Source organism: Triticum aestivum, chromosome 1B (genome assembly GCF_018294505.1).
Source record: "Triticum aestivum cultivar Chinese Spring chromosome 1B, IWGSC CS RefSeq v2.1, whole genome shotgun sequence".
NCBI lineage: Eukaryota > Viridiplantae > Streptophyta > Magnoliopsida > Poales > Poaceae > Triticum > Triticum aestivum.
In genome coordinates, this window is record NC_057795.1 from 330,296,642 (window position 1) to 330,304,592 (window position 7,951).

The following is a 7,951-nucleotide window of genomic DNA, read 5'->3' on the forward strand; positions in this document are numbered from 1 at the left end:
GATCCTTACGAAGGTGTATCCACACAAGATCTCCAATGCTGAGTATCATGGGTTGCTTGTTGATGTTGAGCTTGGCCACGCGTCGTTGTACTTGGCGCTCGATGGTGTGCCTTGTATCTTCATGCACCTTCTTGAGATAGCTTGCTCGTGCACTCGCATCCATGTTGATGCCTCTTGTAGTGGTAGCGGTAGAATGTCCAATGGGGACAATGGATTGAAGCCGTAACGACCTCGAAGGGGGACTTGCCGGTAGTAGATTGTTTTGCTCGATTGTAGGCGTACTCGGCAATGTGTAAACACTCCTCCCACTCCTTGATGTTATTCTTGATCAACACGCGTAGGAAAGTAGATAGCATTCGGTTCGTGACCTTTGTTTGGCCGTCGGTTTGTGGGCGGGGTATGTCGAAGAGAACAATAGCTTGATCCCGAGCTTGGCACATAGCATCTTCCAAAAGTAGCTAAGGAACTTGACGTCGCGGTCCGATACAATAGTCTTGGGCACTCCATGTAGACGCAAGATTTCCCTACAAAAGAGATTTGCAACATGTGAAGTATCGTCTTTCTTGTTGCATGGGATGAAATGTGCCATCTTAGAGAAACGGTCCACAACAACAAATACAGAATCTTTGCCATTTCTAGCTCTTGGCAAACCAAGCACAAAGTACATACTAATATCTTCCCATGGGTGATACGGAATAGGAAGTTGCATATATAAACCATGGGATTGAGCTTTAGACTTAGCTTTGCGACATGTAGAGCATCGGTTGGTCAAATGGAAGATGTCACGGAACATCTTGGGCCAAAAGTAGTTCTTGGAGAGTGTTGCAAATGTCTTGTCACGTCCAAAGTGTCCCATAAGTCCTCCTCCATGAGCCTCTTGCAAAAGTAGCAAATGAAGAGAAGACTCGGGTATACATAGTTTGTTAGCTCTCATTAGATAATCATCCTTCATGTAATATTGTTCCCAAGATGTATGTGTCAAACATTTGGCATAAGGAATAGCAAAAGTATGATCATGCGCATACAAGTCTTTTATGTGCTCAAAGCCAATGAGATTCAATTCAAGTTGGGTTACAAGCATGCATTCACGGGAAAGAGCATCCGCCACAACATTTTTCTTACCTTTGATATACTTGATAACATAAGGAAATGACTCAATGAACTCACTCCACTTGGCATGTCGCTTATTCAATTTAGTTTGAACCTTAAGATATTTAAGAGTTTCATGATCCGTCTGGATGACCAATTCATGAGGGTAAAGATAATGTTCCCACTCATGCAAGACTCACACTAAAGCATATAATTCCTTGTCATAGATGGGATGATTAAGTTGTGCTCCAGAAAGTTTCTCACTAAAGTAAGAAATTGGGCGCTTCTCTTGCATTAACACACCTCCTATACCATTGCCACTAGCATCGCAATGAACTTCAAAAGTTTTGTCAAAATTGGGCAAAGCAAGAAAGGGAGCATGTGTAAGAAAAATTTTAAGCTCATTAAATGTGGTATCTTGGGATGGTCCCCCAAAAAATGGTGCATTCTTCTTACTCAAGGCATGCAAAGGGGATGTAATGGTGCTAAAGTCCTTAACAAATGTACAATAGAAACCAGCTAAGCCAAGGAAACTTCGCACTTGTTGCGAGTTAGTTGGTTGTGGCCAAGTTTTAATATGATCAATTTTCAGCTTCATCTACATGAACACCCTTAGATGATACAACAAAACCCAAGAAGACAAGCTTGTCCACACCAAAAATGCATATATACAAATTGGCATAAAGACGCTCTTTTCTAAGAGTTTGCAAAACAGTTTTAAGATGGGTGACATGATCTTTTAGAAATTTGCTAAACACAAGTATATCATCAAAGTATACCACAACAAATACGCCAATGTAGGTGCGAAGAACAAAATGCATCACACACATAAAGGTGCCGGGTGCTTAGGATAAACCCATTCGCATGACCAACCATTCATACAAGCCAAACTTGGTTTTGAAAGCGGTTTTCCATTCATCGCCTTCTTGGAAGCGTATTATGTAGTAGCCACTTTGAAGATCAATTTTAGATAAAATGGTGGCTCCACTAAGTTCGTCTAGCATGTCATCAAGCGTAGAGTAGGATATCTATAACGAAAGGTGATAGCATTGATGGGTCTACAATCGGAACACATGCTAAAACTACTGTGTTTCTTAGGCACTAGTATGACCGGTACGGCACAAGGACTTAAGCTTTCACGTACATGTCCATTGCCAATGAGTTGTTGTACTTGCCTTTGGATTTCTTTAGTTTCTTCGGGGTTGACACGGTAGGGTTCCTTGTTAGGTAGCGATGCACCGGGGATGAGGTCGATTCAATGTTCGATGCCTCGTAGTGGAGGTAGTCCCGGAGGTAGCTCATCGGGGAAGACATCCTTGAATTCCTGCAAGATATTAGACAACACTAAGGGTAGAGGGTGAGAGGTGTTAGTCTTTGGCACTTCATCCTTGCACAATAGTGCATAGTGATGATACTCGAGGGGTTCTCACACACTTCTCTCATCTCTTTTTTGGTGGCTAAAAGCACTAGGTTTTTCTTGTCGCTCATCGTGGAGGCACTCAATTTGGGATTGTGGCGCTCACTCTATTTTTGGTGGTTCGCTCTCTGACACGTCTCCAACGTATCTATAATTTTTGATTGTTCCATGCTATTATATTATCTGTTTTGGATGTTTTATATGCATTATTATGCCATTTTATATTTTTTTGGGACTAACTTATTAACGTAGAGCCCAATGCCACTTTTTGTTTTTCCCCTTATTTTTGAGTTTCGCAGAAAAGTAATATCAAATGGAGTCCAAACCGAATAAAACTTTACGATGATTTTTCTTGGACCAGAAGACACCTAGAGGACTTGGAGTCCAAGCCAAAAGACCCACGAGGAAGCGGCAAGGGTGGAGGGTGCGCCCTAGGGGGGTGCCCCTGCCTTGTGGCCCCCTCGGGAGTCCCCTGACCTACCTCTTCGTCCTATATATTCACAAATATTCTAGAACCCTCATGGAGAGCCACCAAAATACTTTTCCGCCGCCGAACCTTCTGTTCTCGTGAGATCCCATCTTGGGGCCTTTTCCGGCATCATGCCGGAGGGGGATTCGATCACGGAAGGCATCTACATCAACCCTATTGCCCTTCCGATGAAGCGTGAGTAGTCTACCTCAGACCTATGGGTCCATAGCTAGTAGCTTGATGGCTTCTTCTCTCTCTTTTATTCTCAATACCATGTTCTCCATGATGTTATTGGAGATCTATGTAATCTTGTTTTGCAGTGTGTTTGTTGAGATCCAATGAATTGTGGATTTATGATCAGCTTATCTATGAATATTATTTGAATCTTTTTTGAATTCTTATATGCATGATTTAATATCTTTGTATTTCTCTTCGAATTATCGGTTTGGTTTGGCCAACTAGATTGGTTTTTCTTGCAACAGGAGAGGTGCTTAGCTTTGGGTTCAATCTTGCGTGATTTCACCCAGTGACAAAGTAGGGGTAGCAAGACACGTATTGAATTGTTGCCATCGAGGATAAAAAGATATGGTTTTCATCATATTGCTTGAGTTAATTCCTCTGCATCATCTCATCTTACTTAAGGTGTTACTCTATTCTTAATGAACTTAATACTCTAGATGCATGCTGGAAAGCGGTTGATGTGTGGAGTAATACACTACTAGAAAAACCCCTACTAATGGCGCACCTAATTTGGCCATTAATGGCGCATCAGTGGTGCGCCATTACTAGCACGCCATTAGTAATTTTTACTAGTGGCGCACCACTGGTGCGCCATTAGTATCTGGTATACTAATGGCGCACGACTGGTGCGCCATTAGTATAGGCCAGGGTGCGCCATTAGTATGTCTCCCAGGGGCCATGTATACCCAGGTGCTTTGGCATACTAATGGCGCACTACAATGGGATGCGCCATTAGTGACCGCGACATACTAATGGCGCACTGTCCAGTGATGCGCCATTAGTATGCTTTGTCATACTAATGGCGCACTGTCATGTGATGCGCCATTAGTATGAATATTAGTTTTTTTTTTATTTTTTATTTTCTGTTTTTTGCACAGGTTACATAGTTTTCTATTTTATACAGGCCCTTACTTCCACTATGACTAGCCTTTCATACTAATGTCTTCGAGGTCTTATAAAAGTGAACGGAGGGAGTACCTTTTATTGTTTGACTTTGTTTATCAGGATTCCTGTGTTTTTCAAATTCCTATGAACCAAACACCCAACTCTGCAAAATTTCTGCGTTTTTCTAACCCTCTATTTTACACATGCATTCCTATCAATTTTCTAGTATGTTCTTTTCTAGAATCTTGCGAACCAAAGGAGGCATAAGGGAATGCATAAAGTAGTCCAGATGTCACTCATTGGCGATAATCTTCGTGATACATTCGGCATTCGCATTGCCCCAGCAATCCTCTGAAAGCCTTTTATTACACGCTCATCAACCTCGAGCACCGTACAAGGGAAATAGCGTATGCACGGTCACCGACGAGCTTCCCATCACCTAAGATCATCCCAAGGCATGTGCGTGTGTAGCCAGCGCAAGGATGGATTATATGGCGAAGTCGAGCCTCTGAGAGCTCGGGGAGGCGTCTGAAAGGTTTCCTGACATCCACCTCTTGAGCATCTCCAAGGCGGCCTTCGGTTGATCCATGGGTACCATGTGACCAGAATCGTGGACCTGATCATAGTGCCAAAAACATCTCTAGTTAGTTTCACAGTAAAATCCAAACTGATGTAGCACGGCACAATACGCAACAGGCATTTGCCCTTATAACACTCTGCTCTACTGTATTGACAGATAATCTCTTGAGTAAAGGCCTGGTTATTGTTTGTTCCAGAACTGACTGTTGGTAAGGGGGTCAGCTTTGCATTTGCATACCTTCAGAAAACTCAAAGGGCCGTGGCTTTTTAGAATGCCGGCTTCTTTTCCATCAACCGCGAAGGGTTTCTCCACCGAGGACACGAAGGCTTTCTTTCCAGACCATTCCATAGAGTCTACCCATCTTGAGTTTCCTGCCCAAGTCACCCGTAGATTATATATGTATGTCATCAGGAAAACAAAGCCAGAATCAAGAAAACCAATAGCGGAGCATATTTATTTTGAACCGTATATTGTCCTACTTATTTCATGCACTTGTTATACAGTTTGCCGTTATGTACAACACAACATGAAAAGCATTGAAGGTAGATTTTATCCTTTTCTGTGATTTGACAAGTATAGATGACCTCTACTAGGTCAATTATGCCTTGCGTTATTCAAATGTGTGACAACATATATTTCTAAACTGTGCTTCCAATACGATTTCCATACTACAGAACCGATCAAGATTCAAGCTATATGAATGCATATTAAAGCCCATTAAATTCTTAATGGATCTCTTGCACGAATCACAATTGTAAGGAAGCATAGCACAAGTATCACATGACAAAAGTGTGGCAATGTGATTCTAAGAGTGAAGAATCTCAGATGATATGTGGTATGGACAAAATAGAAGCAAATTATAGCATACAATTTTCAAGAGTTTTCTGTTGCAAGTTGTAAGACACTCACCTAGCCAGTTGCATATGAGATCATACTCTCCAGCATAAATCAGCACTTTGATGTCGTTCTCAAGGAGTTCAGGGATCCCAACTTCAAGGTTCCTCATCCAATCTAAGAGCATAGCCTGATAGACGGTCGGGCTGCAGGAAACAAACTCTATGTCTCCAACGCCTAGGCTCTGTCTGACAGATTTCAGATTGAGAAACTTCTCCAAGTTAGAAAAATCATAGCATAGGCTCCCCACGCATGGCTTCCTGACGTCATAATACTGCAAAGATGAGGTGATCAATCAAAAAACTTCAAAAAATGAGGAAAAACCAAATAAACTTTTGTATTCCACCCTACATTTTTGTTCCCGATTATCAACCTGATGGAACTGAATATTGTATTGCAAACAAAATAGGCAGCAAAGCAAGATACAGTGCCAGAGGTACCTGAAACAAAAGACAAAATCAAGTGAGGTATATCAGAGTTGGGCTTATGCCTTTTCTTACTTCCATGAACAAATTGGCACAACAAAGCAATGATGTTAATGAAGACAGTCTCCAAGAGACCAATTGACGAATGGTACAGATTTATTACACACAAGCAAACAATGAGTCCAGGAATAATTACCGCACAGCTTGACAGCAAATTCACAAGCAGGAACTATTTTATTAATCTTGGTAAATTCTGACTGTGTGATTAAACCCATATCCAATTCATAATCGGTGTATGCCTTGTACTGTATCGCTGGATCTGTAAGTCCGTTACCAATTGCAAAACCCTGAAAAATTAACAGCAAGGGCTAGCTCGCTGCTGCAGCCGGGCCCTCCCGTCAGCCAGATCACCACGGGGTCCTCCTTCTTGTGCTGCCTGGATTCGAAGAAGAAGTAGAAGAGCCTACACGGTGCGCAAAAGTGGCAGATGTCAAGACACGGGAACTGGATCCTCACGTGAGACGCGGCATGAGACGGGAGGAGTGAGCTCCGCTCACCTGGCGTCATGAGTGGTGGGGAGGCGGTAGTACCCGGCGTGGTGCCCGAGGTTGCTCACCGACGTGCCGCCGCCGCCGTCGTCTCTGGCCACCAGAGACGCGAGGCGGATCAGCCTCTCGATGAGGGTTCCGGCCGGGAGAGCATCGCTGCCGCCGATGCCGGCGCCGCCGGGGCGGCGGGGGAAGGCGTCGCGGGGTGGAGGTTGAGGGCGCGGATGAGGTCGGCGCCGGCGGAGCGGGGGGTCTTCGGGGCGAGGGAGCGCGCCGAGGAGGGGAGGCGGAGCAAGGATTCGTGCTCTGGCGCGGCGGCGGCGGCGGCGAGGAGCAGAAGCAAGAGGGTGCGAGACTGACCTGTGGGTCCCATGGCTACCGGTGGTGGTGCGGTGCGGTGACCTGAACTGACGGAAATGTGGGAGTGATACTGCTACTAGATCCTTTTTGCATGTTTCTGCGATGATGATGATGGGCCTACCGGTCAGAGAGAGTCAAAGGCACCTTTTGACCTCGCGCGAGCAGGAGGGTGTGCGTCGTCGACGTGCCTGAGTTTTCGATGAGTCTAGTAATGGCGCACCGCGTGTGAGTGCGCCATTAGTACTTTTGCAAAAAAAGGAATAAAAAAATAATAAAAAAAATAACATTAGTGGCGCACTTTCTGGCTGGTGCGCCATTACTAGTTACAACTAGTAATGACGCACTTACTATGGATGCGCCATTAGTATGTTTGGATAGGCGCACTAGTTCAAAAAAATTTTTGATACTAATGGCGCACCGTGGACATGGTGCGCCATTAGTAGTTTCAACTCTAATGGCGCATCAGAAGGTGGTGCGCCATTAGTATATACTAATGGCGCACCACTTGTCTGGTGCGCCATTAGTGTCAATCCCATCTATAGCCCTTTTTCTAGTAGTGATAGTAGTAGATGTAGGCAGGAGTCGGTCTACTTGACACAGACATGATGCCTATATGCATAATCATTGCCTTGGATATCGTCATAACTTTGCACGTTTCTATCGATGGCTTGACAATAATTTGTTCACCCACCATATTATTTGCCTGCAAGAGAGAAGCCTCTAGTGAAACCTATGACCCCCGGGTCTATTTTCCATCATATTTGTTTTCGATATCCTATTTTGCAATATTTTATTTTCAGATCTATAATGTAGCGACCAGACCTCAAACAGTCTAGTCTCTGTGCATCAGTGTCATCCTTGGATCGGTAATGCTGACACGCACAATACTTGAGGAATTATAACAGGGTTTCAATCACACACTTATTACATCGAATGTCTCAAGAGAGAACTTATTACAATAATATGGCTTAAGGCCATCTGGAAATGATAACAACGGAAGGCTTGGGAGATAAAGTGAGTCCATCAACTCCAACGGCATAGCTG

At 43.9% G+C, this 7,951-nt stretch overlaps 1 pseudogene; it reads right to left on the reverse strand.

Moving 5' to 3' along the window:
- Positions 1–4,372: 4,372 nt before the first annotated feature.
- On the reverse strand, positions 4,373–6,998 carry LOC123091025 (serine carboxypeptidase-like; annotated as a pseudogene).
- Between the last annotated feature and the right edge of the window lie 953 nt (positions 6,999–7,951).